Here is a 20,140-nt window from a genome sequence, read left to right as displayed (position 1 = left end):
GCTTTTGACTTCTGTTTTTTATGTAGTGTTTCTTCTTCCTATACAGTATTCTGTAATACTTTACCCTGCCATTTTTTCTCCTTTAATCTCTTTCCCTCCTTATGCTACTGACATCTTTGATCAGGCCACAACTCTTTCAGTGAGGTTCCTTTTTGTTTTTTTCTGCACTTGAACAGTGGAAACCCTTAAGTAACCTTCATCGTTTGTGCAGGAAAGGACTGATTCCAGTACAGAAAAAAAAAGCAAACCTTTATGACACTTTTTATTTTTTACACTTAAAAGCCACAACAAAGCAACTGGTACATCAAATACCACCTCAGTGTTTTGCTTTTAACTGAATCTTATGTGTCTCAAAAGCCTTTCACAAAGTACATTTATATATAGGAAATTCTAGAACTTTTATAATTTTCTGTTTAAAATAATGCCATAATACTCATACTTGAATGTAGAGAAGCATTTTGATGTTTGAAAGCACTTGAAATATAAGACTTCTAGAACTTTGCTAATTCTTTAATAACACTTTGAGAGAAGCAGCCCAGGGGCTTTAAAGAAATCTGAGTACTTAATGTGATAAAAGATGCATAATTTCAAAAAGTAGGTTAAAGCAGGTATATTTGTTATCTATTGCTGCATAACAAATTATCCCAAAATTTAGCATCTTGAAACAGTAAACATTATCTCTCATAGTCTCTGAAGACTGGGAATCAGGAATAGCTGGTTCCCGTGGTTCTAGCTTAGGGTCTCTCCTGAGATTTCAGTCATCTGAAAGTTTGACGAGGGCTGGAGGATTTGCTTCCAAGATAATACTCACTCACATGGCTGTTATCAGGGGGCTTTAGGTCCTTGCCATGTAGGCCTCTTAACAGAGCTGCCTAAGTGTCTTTAAAACTTGGCAGCTGGCTTTCCAGAGTAAGTAAACCAAGAGATATCAAGGCAAAAGACACAGTATCTTTTATAACCTAACTGGAAGTGACACACCATCACTTGTGCCATATTCTGTTGGTCACACAGACCAACCCTAACACAATGTGGGAAGAGACACAAGTGTGTGAATACTAGGAGGCAGTATCATTTGGGGTCATCTTGGTGGCTGGATAACAGAGCAAAGAATCATATTAAATTATGCATAAATTATATAGACATTTTAATTTTAAATGACTGAGTGCACATTCTTTGGCTAATCTTTTGATATAGGATCAAGAGCTTTTCTTGGAATATAGATCCACTTGGTTTCCGAGATATCTTTGTTGTATAAACTACACCTGTAAATCATCCTTTCAGTTTCCAGTTTCCCTTACTTTTAAAGGAGAAAAAATTTACTTGAAAGCAATGAGTGCCTATTCCCGATGATTTTTATAATTTTGTACTTAATCTTTTACATTTCTCTTCCAACACTTAGCTTGATAGTAATTATAAGCCATTTGCCTTTATCAAGTCTTTAAATCATTCAACTTAGCTTTTATAAAAAGTATAATTCTTTTGTTTTTGCTTTTATATTTTTTTCCTTTTTGTAATGTTTATGTAATTTTAGTAACATACAACTAATACGATCAAGTTTGAGAACAAACCCATCTGATTCGTGGTAAATATTTAAGAACTGTTTATACAAACTGTGGCAAATCTTGGATTTCTAATAATTTTCTCAAACGTAGCATGTCCAAAACTGAGCTCCTGACCACACTTGCCTAAACATGTTTCTAGTCTTTCTCATCTCAGTAAATGACATCTCCATCCTTCCAGATCCTCAAGCCAAAGACTTCTTTTCCTCACACCTCACATTCAATCTGTTACCAAAATCGTACCAGTTCTACTTTTTAAAAATGTATCAAGAAAAAAACCACGTGCCAAGCATTTCTCACTAGCTTCACAGCTATCCCCTTGGTCCAAACTCCCGTGACCTGTCATCCTGGTTATTTTAGAAGTCTCCTAACCGGCCTCCCTGCTTTGTTTATGTATTTGCAGCACATCGGCTAGAGTAAGCAGGTTAAAAATATGTCATTTCATGTCACTACTTTGTTTAAAATCCACCAAGGGCCACCCATCTTACTCAGTATTATAAAAGCCAAAGTCCTCACAATGTCGTACAGAGAGCGTCCTCCACAGCCCTTCTGCCCACTCCATTTCCTGTTATTTCGCCTTTTGCTCTACCCACACAAGCCTCTTTGCTCTTCCTAGAATAAGTCAGATAGAATCCTTGTTGGGGCCTTTGTACCTCTCCCTGGATGGCCCTCCTACCCCTGCCCCCTCCCCCCTTATATATCTCCAGATATTTGCATAGCTCACTGCCTCACTTTCCTCAAGACCTTTACTCATATGAGGCTTTCCCTGGCCATTCCATCTAAAAGTACAATATCTTCCTACCCCATTCCCAGCATTCCCTACTTCCCTGCTCTGGTTTCATCCATGTTGTATATCGCTAAGTACTACATAGTTGGTTTATTTGCTTATTGTCTGCCCTCTTCCACCAGAATTCCAGGGCTTTTTATTTGTTTCATCAGTACTGTACCCTCACTATCTAGAACAGAATACTTGCTGAATCAATGATGAATTGGTAGGAGAAGGAGTGGGCCTGCATGTTTGGGTAGCTATCAGTTTTAGAATGGAGAGCTTTGTTTAATCTGGTGAATCTGATGGGTGGATATCAATTAAGAGCTTCATTAATCATAAAAATAAATGGATAATTTTAAATGGATAAGTGTATGGAGGGATAGGGTAGAATGGGAGTTTACAACAGGGCAGACTGATACAGGTTAGGGTGAAAGAAAGCCTTCTCTGAGAAAGCAACATTTAGGCAGAGAGCAAAAGCTTATGTTGAAATTAAGTAGGTGAAGAGTGGGGGAAAGTGGATTTCACGCAGAGGGAAGAGCTTGTTCAAAGACCCTGCAGCCAGAATGACCATGGAAAGTTCCATGAACTGAAGGTAAAGGTGATGGTATTGAAGGGAGCAAAGGCGCCAGGGAGCTCCAGCTCATCCTGGCCACGTATCACTATCTGTATTAAAGTAAGTGTAAATAGCTGTTTTATTTGCCAATCTGGTACTTCAGCTTAAGAAGGAATGGCTTACACAGAAGAATTTCCATCCTGAGTAAATAGTGTATGGGGATGTGGTGGAGAAGAAAGTTTACAGTTAGTAGCAGAAGGTTTTTTTCAACATCCCTGAAAATATAACCTGAGCAGTATTGTCTGCCCAGGGCTAGAAGTTGGAAGTGGTTGTCCCTGGTTTATCTGTGTGGATGCTAGTGCAATTTTAAATTAATTTGTTCATATTCATTTTCTGCATGTAACAAAGAATTGAAGATTTCCCCCACCAGGAAACTGCCCTCTTTGAATAAGCACTTCAAGTTTTCATATGGGTTGTTTCACGGGTGTAACTGACAGGCTGGTGGTCCAGGTTGAAAAGGTCTGTGGGTGCTAAGATTCACAGTTGTCTTTATGTAGGTTTAAAAAGACCAAGGGATGAGTTGCCTTCAATTAAGGAAAGATAGAAGATTGCATAAATATTATTTTCCTTTTATACTTCCCCCTCCCCCTTTCCTCTTCCACTTTTCTCTATCAACTTCTCTCTTTGGAGTTGAAGACTGGAGCCAAGAAAAGGTGAGCCACGGACAGAGTTAAGTGGCCCCGGAATGCTGCCCTGCGCTCTGAGCAATAAAAGAGAAGCTGGCCGAGGTCAGTCAATGCTTTGAGTGAACATAAGGTAGTGGCCTGGCTTCGGGATTAGAACGCAGGACTTAGGTAGAGTAGCTGAGAGAAGTGGGCCACAGGGCAACGCGGCCGTGGGCCGGGGGAGCCAGCTCCCGCCTATTTATGGATTCCATTCCCGTGGCTCCCCTGTCCCACAGTGGGGCGGCCTCCCTTCCCCGGACCCTGACGGGAGACCCAAGGTGAAGGGGTCGCTCAGGGACCCAGAGCCGGGCGACCGGCAGGTTCTGGCGGCAAGTTGTCCGCCACCGCCCCCCTAGTCTGCCTTCCTCCTCGACTCTCCACCCTTCTCCGGGCGACACGGCGGAGGGGGTGGGGTGGTTGGGGGACTGGCCTAGTGTTTTGGAACAGCTGCGGCCGGCGCTGGGCCCGCCTGGAATGCGGGAACAGGCTGCGCACCGGGACTTTTATGGAAACTTGCTGCTGGAGGCGGCGGCGGCGGCCAGAGGGCTCCGGCGGCGCCCAGACCCCTGCCCACACCCAGGCGCAGGACGCGCACAGCCCCTCCGCGCACCCGAGGACGGTCGCCTGTCGTGGGCTCCAGGTGGGCGAGAGGGTCCGGGGAGCGTGGGGCGGGGGAGGAGGAGCAGAGGCGTCGGGTCTCCGGATGGGGCGGGGGCTGCAGGGAGATGCTCCCGGCGCCCCCGCTCCCGGCCCGGCTCCGCCGCGGCACCCACGCGCGCCGGGCTCCCCCCAGCTGTGGCTACGCGCTGGCCCCCGGCCTCCGCCGGGAGCAGAGCAGGGTTAGCCTTGCTGTCTCCGCGTCCCCCGGCCTCTGGCTCTGGTGGTGTCCTTGCCCCACTGCCCTGCTTGCTTCGGCTCTGCTTGAGCCCTGTGGGTTGAGCCTTGGGTGCTCTCTCTACTCCTGCAGGGGGAGGGCGGCGTGGGTGCTCCCCCCGGGCTCTGCCCTTGGGGTCCGTGCAGGTAAAGTTCAGTGTGGTCCCCCTCCACGTGTCCCCGGCTGTCTCCGTCTTCGCCGGCTGTCACTATAATTTTGAAGAGAAGTCATTCCTGATCTGTCCCTGTGGTGGCTGGGCAGCGAAATGTGATTTAACAGCGTATCACCTACCCCCACCCCCAAACTGGTTTCGCGATTCTGTCCGAGGTGGGATGTTGGGGGTTGTGCAAGTAGAACTGGAAATTGGAGTGAATCGTGTACTTACTACTTCTTGAAACCTCCCATGTCTATATTTTTTGAAACCGCCAAGCCATTCCAGCTGTGTTCGTAAACTGTGAAACGCTCTACAAATGCTAAAAATGTATAATTGGCGTTTGTAAAGAAAATAACCAAGTTGAGAGGTGAGTTATTATTATTGCAATGGCTTCGGGATCTTCATTTCGTATTTATTAAATGTCCATAACGTGAACAAAGAGAGTTGGGGGGGGGGGGGAGAGAGAGAGAGAGAGAGAGAGAGAGAGAGAGAGAGAGAGAGAGAGAGAGAGAGAGAGAGAGAGAGAGAGAACAAGGTAAAAATAGCATAAGGCTATGTCCTAACAAAATGTCTGTCCTTGGGGAAGAGGTAGGTAGAGAAAAGCAGTAAGCCATTATAAGAAAGCAGTTCGTTCCATGAGCAGAGCAATGGGAGCATCATTCATCAGCTAAATTTTGTTAATGAATTTATGTAACGGGCCCACTGGCCAGGGAGTCACAACATAACTGTGTAGGGCAGCGTGATTGAATAAGCTTAAGTATTTGTACCACCTTAGTCACACGTCACTGAGTGTACCACATTATTTTCGCCCCTATTCCCTTTACAGCTTAAATTGCTGCCATAAACAAACAGAAAACAAAACAAACTCAGAATACACATAAGTCTCTGAAATTCTTTTGAGTTTTTAAGATACGGTAAGATGGAAAAATATATTACTCAAATTGAGGGACAAGGGTTTTTTTGGGGAGTATATTTAATATAAATGAACTTTATTGAATGTTGTTACTTGAGATTCTTCCTCACAGTATTAGACTCCTATTTTTGAAGATATTTTGACTGGAATAATTTAAAGGAAAATTTGTGCAATTCTGTAATTTATCTGCAACAAGTCCTTTAAAGAACCCTACGCAAAATACATAAAAAACTTCGTTTGAATCCAGTTTTCCATCACTACCATAGTGATGTAATTCAATTTTACTTGAAGATTCACACTTTCAAATCCATTTAAAACTGAAATGTAGTGAATAGCAATTTTTCCTGCTCATCTTAAAATGGGATCTGTGCTATTTTTGAAAATCTGATGTGTGAAAATGTATGTCATCTTGAGATGACTATATTTAGTATCAACAAAGTAATGCATTATCTAGGTTTTTGAAAGGTCTTTCTCTCCTGAAATTATACTTGTAGTATTTAGGCTAGGGTTTCATTTGTGAACAAAATGAAAACCAAGTATGATATTTCGGAGAGATTAATCGGAGACTTAGATTGCTTAGAACCCAAGTAGCCTGAAATGACATACTTCATTTAAGGGGAGAAAAATAAAACCCAAAACCTGCTGTTTTCTTTGAAGCACCCTAAAGGCAAATGAAAGTATTGTTTAAATAAAATTATATGCTTACAATAAAGAAAACAATGCAGTAAATATAGAAAAGTATGTAACAGATGCGCAGATGTCTAAAAGTTTTCATAAAAGAGAACTCAGTACATTTTAAAGTATGTAAGCCATACACATAAAAAAAAAAACCCAACAACAACAAAAAACACCCCATATTGATAGTCTATCATTTAGAGGGAAAATGACCTACAACAGTCTTAACAGTTTTACATATTTCCATTCTTATTTAATCAATCTGTGGTCTACATCACCTGTGTAGTTTCTTTCATGTTCTCTTTCTTCTGGTTTTATAATTGCAAGATTATACATTATTTACATATACTTGGAATTGTTATTATTTTCACTTTCTATTTAAAAGTAGTATACTTTCTACACTCTAGGATGCGTGGATCTTTACACAGAAATCCAACTTATTTAAGTTTCAATCAAATTTGCTTTTTAATTGTAAAGTTAATAGAACCATTTTTATGGTTAAAAATTATGGAGAATAGAAAAGGGGCTCTCAAATGCTGACATGCGTACTTTTAGTATTTTGATATATTTCCCACTTTTCCCTACGTATAGAATATTTTTTTCTTGCATTGCCATATGCCAATAAAACTACATATGTGAAAGCATCTGATGCAATATCTTACAGTAGTTAGTTTCAATAACTGGTTCCTACCCCGTCCTCTACTTTTGTTCCTTCTTGTCAGCTCTTCCTTTTTGCTCTCAAAGTAAAAGACAGACAGATTGGGGCTCCCTAGGTGAGGTTTTGAGGTTGGTGAAATTTAACTTCCACCTTCCTTTCTGTGCCTTTTTTCTGTTCTTTCCTCCCCTTTCACTCTGCCTCCTCCATTCTGACCAAAATAGGCCTTCCCTTGTCTCCATTTTCTCAGTGCTCCCTGTTTATTTAGATCAGGGGCCACAAATTGGCAGCCAAAAAGCCACTTTAAGCCACAGACATGCTTAAAAATTGATACATTTTATATTAAAATATGGATTTCCAAAATTTTTTGAAAATTTGGAAGATTTTAGCAAAACTGAGTCCACATAGCTGCGTAGTAACAATACCCTGGAACTAAGTAGTGGCTCCTCCGAGACAGGGCACACGCTGTCCTTGACACAGTCTCTGCCATTCCCCATTGTTTTACAACTAGTCATCACTCATTTACATTACCTGTCAATTACAGTACATAACAATAACTTACATGACCTGACACTAGACACTTGAGTACACAGTCCCCTAGTCCAAGCATTAGGGCAAGTGTGAATTCATAATATGATGGAAAGTCTGCCAGACTTGGCATTAGGAACCAAAACTTTAAATGCTGTAGATACTTTAGGTTAGCAATCCTTCTCTTAAAAAGTGTGATCATAGGCATGTGAAGAAGTTAACATTCGTTGACACTGACTGCTAGTGTCATTTTGAGCTATAAGGGACCATGTATCACTAACTAAAACAAATGAAATATTTTAATGAGTGGGATTTTAGAAAGCATGGGGGAGATATTTCTGGGAAAGAAATCTTTCCGAGGAACTCCCTCCTCCTTGTTTAGGAGAGTTTTTGCGACCCCTAGAGGTCCTCCATAAAGAGGAGTTAGCTAGTACTATTCTGCCTCTCCACGCCTCATACTTGTTTTAGAGGTCTGGGTCTTCCCATTATCATCTGTGTCTTTCATTGAAAGGGCCATCTTCTACTTGCAGAGAGGACGAGGAGGCCCAGTCTCTTCCAGAGATTACATCCATTTGCTTGGGAAGCCAACTTCCAGAAACCCTAATTTTCTGGTTTTTCATGCTATCTAGTTTAATGTAAACTCACTCCATTTTATTTTACTTTTCTATTATTTCATTCATTCATTCATTCATTCATTCATTCATTCATTCATCCATCTGCATCTTAGGCCCTCCTTTTGGAGATATCAATACTAAGTTTTATTTGTGCTGATTTTGGATCAGTTTTCCTGTTATCTCTTTGTCATTCATCCACTCACTCAAATATGAATTGAGTTTGTACTGTGTCCTAGTTATTGTGTGAGATGCTAAGAATAAAGAACAGAGTAGAGCACTGTTTTTACCTTTCAGGGGCTCAGAGGATGGTGAATGCTCTTTGAAAAAGATCACATATAGTCATATGAATGCAAAATGCTACATATTATTAATACAGAAGAATGTCAAGGCAGGTTGAAAATAAGATTCTTGGTTATCAGTAAGGAATTGTGTATCCGTAAGAAAAAAATATCACTATGTCAAATAGGTAAAATAGAATCTAATTTCAGATTTTTGAATTGTGATTAGGTTAATGATAGATTTTTTATAACATAATTTTTAAAATATAAGGTTATAACCTTTATCAGTTAAATGCAACAAAGTTACATTATATTTAAGTTTATATTTCTTTTATAAGTGAAAAATGATAAACATTTATTCACATATTATCATACTCAAAACAATGTTGCTGTTCCTTTCAAAGACTGTAAAGAGGTAGGTTTTAATACTTCCTTGTAGTGTATAGTTAAGAGTTCTATCTAAAACCTTAAAAGTTGAGACTAAGAGTTTACTTGAGTTTAATGAAATGCAGATTTAGAGCTGTCACTTTCTTGACAATTCTGTTCTCGTTGAGAAAGCAGATAACACATTAGCATAATGAAGCAGTTATTGTAAATGATAGAGCTATAATTTAAAATTATTTTCTTGATTCCTGCATTATTTGCTATCTTGAAATATTTCAACTGCATTATTTTAAAAAGTCAAGAAAATTAATTAAATTTAGAAAATTTAGAAGTCAAACATAGGTCTAATGAAATTCTGTAACAGGAACATTAGTATGCATATTTTAAGGTAAATCTGTTGTACTTAATATTATATTCTATGAGGCATACATACTGTCTCACAGCTTGAGCTTTGTACCTTAGTATTCAACCTGAAAATTATTTTATAATAGCCTCCAAAAAAGTATACTCTTTTTCTTTTAATTTTCACATATTTATATATTGTTTATATTTTATAAAGCTTTAAGATGAACAATCCTGTTATCAAGAAAATTTCAACAATTAATGGCTAGAAATTAGTTTGGCACGAATTTAATTAAAATACTAGGTTTACATATTATTTTAGCATTTTTACATTCAGTGCCTTTATTTTCAATAACAGTAGATATTAATATTATTTTATATTAGTTTCAGGTGTACAGCATAGTGGTTAAACACTTATATAATTTGTGAAGTGATCCACCCTGAGAAGTCCAGTACCCACCTGGCACTATACGTAAAGTATACTTTATTCTTGAAACATATTTTATCAGGCCATTAAGTCATTTTCAAAAACTTCTTAAAGGCCTGTCTCACTAACTGCCATGCCAGTTCATACCAACTAGCATTACTGTTGGCGATAGATAGATAGATAGATAGATAGATAGATAGATAGATAGATAGATAGATAGATAGATAGAGATATTTAAATTAGGTAAAATTGGAGAAGGATACAGTGAAATGAGTAGTTGACTGAAAGTCAAGAAACCTGGAGTCTAGTTCTTTGTCCTGCTGCCGCACAGCCTACAATCTTGGATAAGCCACTGAATCTCTCTGTGACTCCCATTTTTACATATTGTAAATGAAGGGGTTGGACTAAGTCATCTTTAAGGTCCTTAGATATTGAGCTCTAAAAACCCATGATTCTTAATACATGTATAACCAGACCCCAAATGTAATTCTGACAGGTAATAAAACCTGTTCAAAACTGAACCCATTTTCTGACCCCTCAAACATGCTTTTAAATATAATCTCAATTAATGGTAACTCTGTGCACCCATTTACTCAAACTAGAAACCTTGAGTTAAATATTGACAGTATTCCACTCCTCATCTCTAACCCTCGAATTCTAATTGGCCTAAGTTCTTGCAATCGTGCCCCACTACACTGTACATTCCCTGGAGGCAGGGACTTGTCTTTTTGTTCACTTTCATCTCTCCACAGCCTAGTATCCTTGCCTGGCATATAGGAACTTAATAAATACTCATTAAATAAATGGATGAATGGGTCACTATGTCCTGTCAAATCTTCTAAAATGCCTCTTCCAACCCACCATTCCTCATGCCACTGTCACAATTCAGGACTTTACCTTCTCTTGCCAAAATCAGTGTACCTGTCCTCCTCCCTGTAGTCTTTCCCCATTTCACTCCAACTTTCTGTACTGCTATCAGCATCTCTCTTTTTTCTTGCTAGAATACATATCTGATTAAGTCACATTCCTGCTTTTAAAAAAATCCTTTGCTGGCTCCCCATTGCCTATAGGATCAAGTCTAAACTTTTTCTGAATATGGCATGTAGGAATTTTCCAGTCTGTATGCCCAGCCTGTCTTTCTAGTTTTACCATAGATTCACTGAACAACTTATATAGCTCCCCAAATTTGCAGTGAGTCATCAGGCATTTATGTTTTTTTCATGTTACGTGGGGTGGGTTTTTTTGTTGTTTGTTTTTGTTTTGCCTGGATGCCCTTACCCTCTTTTCCACTTTAGGAAATCTTACCTATCCTTTAACAATTAATGGCTAGAAATTAGTTTGGCACGAATTTAGATCTTCAAGGTCTAAATCAATTGTCACCATTTCTGTGTCTCCTTTCTGTGACAACTTTCCTTGTCTCCCCCCCCTTAATCACACCATCATTTTTTCCATATTTCTATAGCCCCATATAAAACTGTTATTATAGCACTTACTACTTTGTATTATAATGAGTTGTGGTGCCATGTATTTCTCCCAATAAAGTTACTTGATTTCAGAGGGTATCTCATACATTTTGTATCCATCACCAGGCGTAATGTTTGGTATACAGTTGATTGTCCTCACAAAAATATGATATTGTAACTACAGACCTAATCTGTCAAATTTGAAAAAAAAATGCAACCTTTCTGGGAAATCATGGACAGGTTATGGTACTATCTGCAGTATTCTCTCTGAAACCTAAATGGATACTTACTTGTCTTCTTTTAACATGAATGCTTATTAACATGTTAGAATGGCATTATTGAATCCCTTTTTCATCCCAGCCTTCTTTTTCCTTATGACTAAACTCTTGTTGACAAGCCACATGTTCAGCCTTATCCTTTCCTTTTGTGAATGTTTTCTCTCTCATTGTTTTTTTTTTTTTTGAGTAACAGTGTGTTTTTTCTAGGACCCCATCAGCTTCATGTCAAGTCATTGTTCTTCAATCTAGTTGTGGGGGGGTGCAGCCCACCATCCCATGTGGGAATTGAACCGGCAACCTTGTTGTTAAGAGCTCGAGCTCTAACCAACTGAGCCATCCGGCTGCCCCTCTCTCTTATTCTTGATAATAATTCAACTGGCTTGCCTAAGATCCTAGACACTAGGAAAAGTGCAATGGGGCTGAAAAGAGTTGCTGCTGCTGCACTAGGGTGGCCAAGGTCACTGCATCTGCCTGCTCAGACAGCAAAGTCATTTAATACTAGATTAAGAAAAGTCTGTAAGATTCCAGTAATAAAATTCTTTGGCATTCAGGTTACTGAGATAGGAATTAAGTTGTTAAACTAATCTTCATTTAACATTCTAAAATACAGTGAGGGAGTACTCAGTATAACTACTCCCTTTTTAGAATGAGAACTGACATGGTTTTATAGAATGTACTTTACTATAATTCAGCAAATGTCAGAATGTGGTCTTAGAATCCCTGGGAGTCCCCAAGACCCTTTAGGGGCCTGTGAAATCCTTTTTCCAGTTACATAGCTGTGTGACGCCATATTTTCTTTATATACTTCAGTCAGAACTACATATCACAGTAGTTTTAATGCAGAAGCAGATATGAGAATGTACCTGTTTTTATTAAGCCAGATATTAAAGAGATGTACAAAAATGTTACCCTTCTCCTTTATTCAGTATAGAGACTCCAGATCTTTCCTCTAATGTAGCTTTTTAAAAAAATCCTTACATTTTATTTGTTTGTAACTTAATTTTATTAGTGACTTCATCAAATGAGAGCTTACCAATTTTCTTTGGTTATTTTAATGTCTTCCCCAGAAAGAATAAAAGGCAATAATTATGGGGCTTACTTCTGGGCATAAATTCAGAGGGGATATTAGTATGCATTGCATAGTGCTTATGATGTGGTGATTGGAGCTAGAATAGGATTTAAAGTATCTATAAAGTACTTGTGCATTATGCTGAAATAGATGTTGCACAAAATACATAAAGCAGACTTTGTATTGTTTAAGATAATGGAAAAACGCTGATAATCGTTGAAATTTGGTGTCATCCATAATATATAGGTGTTGATTATATTAGTCTCTAATTTTGTATATCTGAAATTTTTCGTAATAAAAAGTTCAATAAAGAAGACAGATTAGACAGATATGTCTGAGACATTTAACAATATATAAAGTATATAAAAAAGATTAAAGTTTATGACAGCCACATCTAGAAGCCTAAGTACATTTGGAGGTCAGAGCCTAAAGGACAAAAAACATGTCCATGCTTAAGGTGAATTGGAGAAAGCCACCATCTCTATTTTAATTAGTTTGGAGAAATACCTTATTGATAAAAAAAGTAGCTTAAGAATCGTCTTGGAGGTGAAAAAAGGTTATTGAATATATTTGTCTAGCTGGGAAGGTGAAAGAATGGGAGACAGGGAAAGCAGAGAGGCTGAGGGAACCTGCAGGAGGCCTGACAAGCCTAGAGGAGAGTTTTAATTCTGATCCATGATGCACTGTGCAGTTAATACCCACAGAACTGGAGTGTAGCCTAGATTTGAGGAGCACAGAGGGGTAAAGAGTGCAGTGGTTGAGCAGACAGTCTAGTGGGCCTGGGTGAAGGCAGAAAGAATGGCAAGCTGGTACCTGGTCATAAGACATTAAAAGAATCATGGCTAAATGTTACTCTGGAACTTTCGAAACCTCGATTTACTAATCATGTATACTTATAATCATTATTCCAGTAAAATTTATCAGTTAAGAACTTTGAAGAACTGCATTTAAAACAGCTTCCCTGTAGCAACTGAGGTAACTTTGTCTTCATTACACTTGGATTCTGGTACCTATTGAAAAGATTTCATAATTCAAAAACGTGTATCGGGATTCTGAAGGAGAGAACACTGTTAAAGTGAATACTTTGAATTTTATAGCTTCTAATTTTGTAAGTGTATTCATCAAAAAGGTAGTGATACAAATGAATACTAAATATACATGAGCATTTCTGGCAAGCATAATTCTACGAACTTGGAGGAGAGGCTGGGGCCTCTGTGCTAAATGGAGAAGCAAATTCCATGTGAGTTTATAGACTAGTAAGTTAAATGTTTACTAATCTATGTAAAAAGTATGAAAGTGGGAGATGATAAAAATGAGTCAAAGATTGAATGACTATTTGGAATTTGAGAGTGTTTCCAAAAGATTAATTTTAAAATCTTCTGTAAATGCTCAATAGCGGACTTAAAAATAGAGTACAGACAGTTTATTAAGGGAAGTTGAGTCAAAGGAATAGGATCTTTTACACTTCTCAGTTTTGATAATTACTACATGAATATTGAAAATACTTCCATGATGGCTTTTGGGGTTTGATTTAAATGATAATTTATTATTTAACAGGCATTGGAAAGGAACCAATGCCCTGTAATCTGGGAAGGGAGAATAAAATCTGCCAGATGTGTAGAGGAAAGCCTGGATAGAAGTAAGAAGTGCGAAATGTGGATGAGAATGGAAGTCACTGATCTCAGGCATCTAACTGGAAGGTAGGGAGATGGTGGATGCTTCCTTTCAATTCTGTGCCAGGTATGGTTGATGTCAGAGCCCTACTTGTGTTTGCAGATAGCAAAGCGGACTGGACTACTTCAAGTCCTGTCTCAAGGCTTTTTGTCAGGAGACTGTGAACATGAGAATAGGGATAGCATCCAGCTATTCAGTGCTGTATTTCTCAGTGCCTAGCAGAGTGCTTGGCACATAGTACATGTTTAATAAACATTTATGTAATGAATGAACTATTTATAGCATATTCCTGCATAATGATAATCATAATGATAGTTAATATATTCCGGCAGTCCGTAAACATTTATAAAGTGCTTCACCTTGAAGCTGGCAAGATTTACTTGTTCAGTAAACAATTATTATATACGTCTTCTATATGTCAGGCACATGCTAAGTGCCGTAGATACAATGGTGTATAAAGTACAGTCTTTACTCTCAAAGAGCACACATTCTGGTAAAGGAGGTGTCATTATCATACACTGTGGGAAATGCTACAATCCAGGTAAGCATGGGGAAACACACATGAAGAACCTAACCCAGTCTTGTAGAGTCAAAGAAGGCTTCCTGGAGAAAAGTGATAATTTAAGAACTAAAGGAAGAGGAGGAGTTAGCTAAGGGATTAAGGGAATGGGCAGAACATGAAGCTGAGGGAGCTATCAGTGCAAAGGCTTCAGGTATGCTGGTATTTCAGTATAGGTGGAAGAGTGGGAGGGACATGTAGAGAGAGATGAGGCTAACGAGGTAATTTAAACTACCAAAGTGCATTAAAACACTGAAGAAAAAGTGTAGAGAGAGAAGAAAAGAACAATGACTGGAATCTGGGGCAAACACATCTAAGCAGAGAGAGACAAAGAAGCCCTCAAAGGAGACAGACAAGGAATGGTCAGAGACAGGAAAGCAAAGGGAGAGAATGGAGCCAAGCAAGGAGGATTTCCCAAATGAAGGAGTGACCAAGGGTGGCAGATGTAGCAGTGAAGTTTAGGAGGGAACTATCCATTTTAGTTGGCAATGTAATGAGAAAATCATATACAATGCCTAATTTATATATAAGACTGATGTTCACAGAAGTTACCTGGTTTGTCCAAGACCGTACATCTAATAAACTACCTAACAGAAACTCTAATCCAAATTTTCTGGCTCTAACTTCAGTGCTTCTAATATCACTGTCTTCTTAATGTCTTTGAAAAATCAATAATTAATGGAGAAATTATTTTTAGGGTATGTTTATAATTTTGAATATTTTGCTACAAAGGTCTTTAAGCAACAAAAGTTGTAATAGAGTAGTTTGGATGGTTTCAAATTATGTTGAATTAACTTTTTGTCAAATTGAAAAATGCAAGGGTTTGTAAATTTTTGTATGAGAGCTTATGAAAAGGTACAAGATTGAACCTGTATATGCCATTTGTTCTGAATTTTTTAAACGTTATAATACCCATTTCACCACATATAATTATGATCATTTACATATTGAGCAGCTATTATTTAGTCCAATGCATGGTCCCTAGTTGGCTGATATAAGAGAGGGAGACATTTTAGGCAGAATCGAAGGTGATTGTGGACTTTTAGAAGGAAGAGCATAAGTATTTAGAGCATTGTTGAGTGAAGATGGAGATAGGGTAGTAGGAGACAAAAAGGAGAGGGGTTAAGGTAACTGAAAATTTTCAGCTACAGTTTAGAGAGCATTATGGCTCCATTTTGTGACTAAAGGTCACCGTCTGTGACTCCCTTCCACAGGTACTTCCATGATGGACTGATGATTTAGTGTTGAAATTCACTAAAATGTGTGACATACGACTAATTTTTGAACATTTCAGAGTCCATGGCATGACTTTGTTGGAATCAGTTAGTACTTTTAAAAGTCTTCATAAAACCAAAATTCTCACTGTCATTATACAACTAAAAGTGAATTTAGTTACTCTAGGAATAGCAAATGTTAAATCATGTTCTGTTAGATAGGAAATTCAGAAATCTTCTGTACTTTTGGCAGTTTAACAGCATGATGAGCTATTTCGGTGTTTTCCTTAATCAGGAGAATGATATACGTGTAAATGCTGTTATGTGACTCCTAACTGTCCTTTATTATAATAGGAGAGCTACTTGCAGGTCGTTGACTTGGCACTTTAAAAACCAGAGACCAAAACAGTCCCTGACTTTGTCACAAATGAATGAGTTCACTAAATGAGTTCTAAACCACAAATCAGCTAACAGTACCTGAGAATCATTTAAAACCTGACTCTGTGTTTCTGCTTAACTCCAAGTAATTCTAAGAGAATAACTGCTAGCATGAATCAATTTAAAAAGAAATAAAGTTGCTTAAATAAAAACTCTGTGCTGCTCACATGGGGCAAAATACTATGTCTGGCTTACCCAGCACAGTGCTCTACTGCCAGTTGCCAGCTAAAGATTACAAATTCACTAAATGTGGAGAATACTACCAATCATTCCTTTTTGGCTTCCAACATATTTCTACTGCTCAGAATTGTGGTTCTCAAATAATTGGATTAAAACCTTAAAAACTAGTTGATATTCCCCTCCCACCCCCTATCCCGGCCACACACACCCGTTGTACTTTGGCATCAGTATAATACAATGGGTAAGAACGCCAACTGTAGTCAGTCTGCCTGTTTTTATCCCACGCCCACCACTCATTAATTGTGTGGTGCTGGCAGGTCACTTGACTTAGCTCTAAGTTTCAGTTTTCCCATTTGTAAGAATTTACAGAAGACTTCAAATCTTATTAGACAAACTCCAAGACATTATTCCTGTACTAATATTTTAAGAAATTTTAAATGATTGAGCTTGGATTTTATTTTTGAGAGAGGGTTTGATAATAGTATTTATCTTAAAGGATTATTGTGGGGAGTAAATGAAATAATGCTTGTTAACCACTAGGCACATTACCTGGCACATAGTAAAGACTCAATAAATGTTAGCTTGAATTATTTTCATCATTAATTTTATTCATATTGTGATCAAAGGATGTGTTAGTGAGATAGTGGGTTTAGATAAGACAATACAATCAATGACTGTGGAACAGAGTTCTTTCCTGTGAAGTTACTAAACAAAATGTAGTCAAATTCATACGTTTAACCTGGGTTTAGCCCAGAAAGACAACAGAGTTAGCAATTGAAATACACTGTTGTTTCTACCAGGCAGAGTCACATTTTTATAAAAATATCTATAAAGGCATCTGGGTTATTTGGCACATTTGGTTTTTATAAATAATGCTACCATGAACATTCTTGCATATGTCTCTTTGTACACATGAGCATGCCTGTCAGTGGGACCCATCTTCTATAAAGGAATCCTATAAATATTTATCTGCTTGATTTTGAAATTATTTTCTCTGACATAAAACTATTTAAGAGACATGCGTTCTATTGGTTTGTAATCTACACCTTAGAAAACAATTCCATTGTACAAAAGCTAATAAACTTTTTTTGCTAAAATCTTATCCTCAAAATGCAGAACAGAGCAAACTGTCAGCAAAGGATCACTTGCTTATATTTTAACCAAACAAGGTAAGGTTTAGTAATGTTCAAATTTTCACAAATTTTCAAAATGAAAGCTCAGAATACTGAAATGACATTTAAAAACTATTTTAAGTGGTTTTACTCATAGTAAATTTAAAAATCAATCTTATTTTCTGAGTCTATAAATAAGTCAAGCTATAATTTGAAGATTTTTTTTTTTTTAATTAGATGAAGAGGGGTGGCTGATTCATTTATCCTTCAGGAATACTCTTGACAGGCTAATTCTTTACTGTCACCAAGCCACACAATTTTCTTTCATTTCACCAGGGGAAAAAAGAAAAAAGTTCTTAAAAAAGAACTTTTTAAAGTTCTGTCTGGCCAAATAATTCAGCTAAAACTATCAATCCCTATAATCCCACATGAGATTGCTCAAATTTTCCTCATACTCTTCAGTATCTCTCTTTTAAATTACACAAATAATATGTCAATGTATGCTCACTGGCAGGGAAATGTAGATTTTTACTGAAGAGGGAGAACATGAGTCACAAAATTAATGAAAATTATTAATACCTACTAATGTTAGGTATTATTCTAGAGTTTTTCATATATGTTATCTTTTCTAATCCTAGGTAGGAAGCAACAGTTGGAATTTGGATTTAGGTTTTATTATCAAATTGTGATTATCAAAATGTGAGGTGAAGGCTTGTATTAGTATGGGGGCAGTGGAAATAGTGAAGTAATATATAAGAACAAATTCAAAAGAAAAATTTACAAATCTTGACAATCTATTAAAATTTAGGAGATATAGAAGAATAAACCAGAAATAGCTCTAAGGTTTGAGAAGCTATGAGAATGAAGGGTAGGTTTTGCTGCTTACGTAAGAAGAAATATCTAATAGGTAACTCTAAATATGATATAATGGCTCAGGTAAGAGAACAGAACTAGAGTTATTTGTTATTTTCATCTCAGGCACATAGACTTACGTTGTTCATAAACCTTGGTTAATGACACACTCTCACCCATGCATGGTCTGCTTTTATTAGGTAATTATTGTTGTTAATAATATAATAAGCACCCACAGACCTATTAAATAACAACAGTTGGGACCTTGTTAATAGTTACATGGAATCATGTCACACCCACCCCCATCATATTTTCTCCTCTCACAAAGAAAACTTTACCCCCGATGGCTTCACTGGGAAGTTCTTGCAAACATTTAAGGAAAAAATAATACCAATTCTACATGAACTCTTACAAAAAAATTAAATATTTCCCAACTCATTCTGTGAGAGCAGTATTACTCTGTTAACAAAAGCATATATTACAACAAAATAAAACTACAGGCCAATATCCATTGTAAACATGGACGCAAAACTTCTTAACCAAATTTTATCAAACTGAATCTATCATTATGGTAAAGGGATAATGCATCCTGACCCAATGAAGTTTATCCTAGGAATGTAAAGTTGATTTAACATTTCAAAATAATGTAATGCACCATAATAAAAACAAAAACCATATGATTATCTTAATAGACACAGAAAAAGCATTAGATTAAATTCAACATCCATTCTTGAAATTATTCTAGCACCATAGGAATAGAAAGAAACTTAATCTGATGTAGGGCATCTAAGAAAAATCTATAGCCAAAATCATACTTAACAGTGGAAGACTGAACATTTTCTCCCTAAGATCAGGAACAAGGCAAAGAAGTCTGCTCTCACTACTTCTAGTTAACATTGTACTGGAAGTTCTAGTTAGTACAGTCAGGCCATAAAAAGAAATAAAAGACATTCATATTGGAAAGGAAAAAGAACTGTGTCACAGATGATATAATTATCTCTGTAGAAACTCTTATGGAATCTAAGGAAAAAACAACCCAATGGAACTAATAAGTTACTTTAGCAGGGCAGCAGGATATAAGATCAGAATACAAAAATAAATTATATTTATATATACTAGCAACACAATTATCAATTGAAATCTAAAAACAACACATTTACAGTAGCATCAACAAATATGAAATTATTTAGGTATAAAACTCACAGAAGATATAGAAGAGCTGCACACTGAAAACTACAAAACGTTTCTGAGACAAAATTATAGATGTAAATAAATGGGGAGGTACACTGTATTCATAGATCAGAAGACGCAATATTATTAATATGTCAGTTCTCCCCAAATCCATCTACAGATTCAATGCAATCCCAATCAAAATCTTAGCAGGCATTTTTATAGAAATTGACAATCTGATTCTAAAATGTATATGTGAATGCAAATGATAGCCAAAACAACTTTGAAAAACAACAAAGTCCAGGATTCCAGTCAAGATGGCACAATAGATAAACGCTGTGCTTACCTTCTCTCACGACCACCAAAATGACAACTAAATTACAGAATAACCATCAGTGAGACTCACCTGAAGTTTTGCTGAACTGAAGCCGTACAACTAAGGACATACAGAAGCCATCTCTAGACGGGTAAGAGGGGCAGAGACACAGAACAGGATGGTCCCACACCTGCGTATGACCATTAAAAATCAAGGATATCTCAGCTGCAGAGGTCCTCCCAAGAGAAGTGAGGGGTCCCAGCGCCATACCAGGGTCCCCAGCCCAGAATTCCAGTGCCCGGGAGAGAAGTCCCCATAATTTCTGATTGTGAAAACCAGCGGAGATTGGGGCTGAGTGAGATGGT

At 37.6% G+C, this 20,140-nt stretch overlaps 1 protein-coding gene across 4 annotated transcripts in view; it reads left to right on the top strand.

The window, feature by feature from the left end:
* The first annotated feature begins 4,109 nt into the window (after positions 1-4,109).
* The window catches only part of NEXN (nexilin F-actin binding protein), a 44,863-nt gene continuing 28,832 nt past the window's right edge, over positions 4,110-20,140 (top strand). For all 4 annotated transcript variants that reach the window (XM_081056763.1, XM_081056761.1, XM_081056760.1 and 1 more), the window contains exon 1: positions 4,110-4,246. The gene's annotated coding sequence lies outside the window, so the exon portion shown is untranslated. The remainder of the gene's footprint in view (positions 4,247-20,140) is intronic.

This window comes from Rhinolophus hipposideros (genome assembly GCF_964194185.1).
Source record: "Rhinolophus hipposideros genome assembly, chromosome: 8".
NCBI classification, from domain to species: Eukaryota; Metazoa; Chordata; class Mammalia; order Chiroptera; family Rhinolophidae; genus Rhinolophus; species Rhinolophus hipposideros.
This window is presented reverse-complemented; position numbering and strand designations above follow the sequence as displayed.